Source organism: Selaginella moellendorffii, unplaced genomic scaffold (genome assembly GCF_000143415.4).
Source record: "Selaginella moellendorffii unplaced genomic scaffold, v1.0 SELMOscaffold_456, whole genome shotgun sequence".
In the NCBI taxonomy this organism is placed as follows: Eukaryota; Viridiplantae; Streptophyta; class Lycopodiopsida; order Selaginellales; family Selaginellaceae; genus Selaginella; species Selaginella moellendorffii.
The window spans coordinates 593-1,550 of record NW_003314711.1 but is presented as its reverse complement, the minus strand read 5'-3'; the positions used below and the strand labels follow the sequence as shown (position 1 = coordinate 1,550).

General features: G+C 60.2%; 1 non-coding gene across 1 annotated transcript in view; it reads left to right on the top strand.

The window, feature by feature from the left end:
- The window catches only part of LOC112344012, a 3,389-nt gene extending 2,940 nt beyond the window's left edge, over nt 1–449 (top strand). The window contains exon 1 of the ribosomal RNA XR_002991517.1: nt 1–449. This exon is cut by the window's left edge and continues 2,940 nt beyond it. This is a non-coding gene — a ribosomal RNA (28S ribosomal RNA).
- The last annotated feature ends 509 nt before the right edge of the window (nt 450–958 follow it).

Below are 958 nucleotides of genomic sequence, written 5' to 3'. Positions count from 1 at the left end.
GCGTTTAGACCGTCGTGAGACAGGTTAGTTTTACCCTACTGATGAGCTGTGCCGCAATAGTAATTCAACTTAGTACGAGAGGAACCGTTGATTCGCACAATTGGTAATTGCGCTTGGTTGAAAAGCCAGTGGCGCGAAGCTACCATGCGTGGGATTATGACTGAACGCCTCTAAGTCAGAATCCGTGCTAGATGCGGTGCTCTCTACCTCCTCAGCTGTTACCTGATTAAGGTTAGGGGGGCCCCGTGCTCCCCCGAGAACACATGACGCGAGCGCCGTCCCCCGGGGCCGATGCTGCCCCGGGGGCGCGGCTTGGAAATCCAATTTCGAACGGTCGAGGAGATAAATCCTTTGCAGACGACTTAAATAGGGGACGGGGTACTGTAAGTGGCAGAGTAGCCTTGCTGCTACGATCCGCTGAGGTTCATCCCTCTGTCCCACCGATTTGTCCCACCCACCGAAGGAATAAAACTGAGAGGTACGGCTTTCCCTAGCCCGACGGACCCGGGCAACACGGGCTTGGGCTCAGGCTCGAGCGCGTGGGGTGAAGTGCTTGACTCCCTGGGGTGAAGTGCTTGTCTCCCTGGGGTGTGGTAGGCCGCGAGCACTGGAAGGATGCAAGTGGGGGATGCGAGTGTTGGGCAGCCGAGGCTAGACCTTCGGGTGCCCAGCTCCACACCCCCAAGCTGGACTTCCAGTGCATGTGCGGGCTGCTGCTGGGCTCCTCCCCGCGTGCACCATGTCGGGGTCAGACTCGGGCTCCATCTCGGACTCGGGTTCCGGCTCGGACATGGACACGTGGGGGTGAAAGCCCAAAGCGCTTGTCTCCCTGGGGCGTGGTAGGCTGTGAGCACCGGAAGGATAGTGGGGGATGCGAGTGTTGGGCAGCCGAGGTCAGACCTCGGGTGCCCGGCTCCACACCCCCAGCTGGACTTCCAGTGCATGTGCGGGCTGCTGC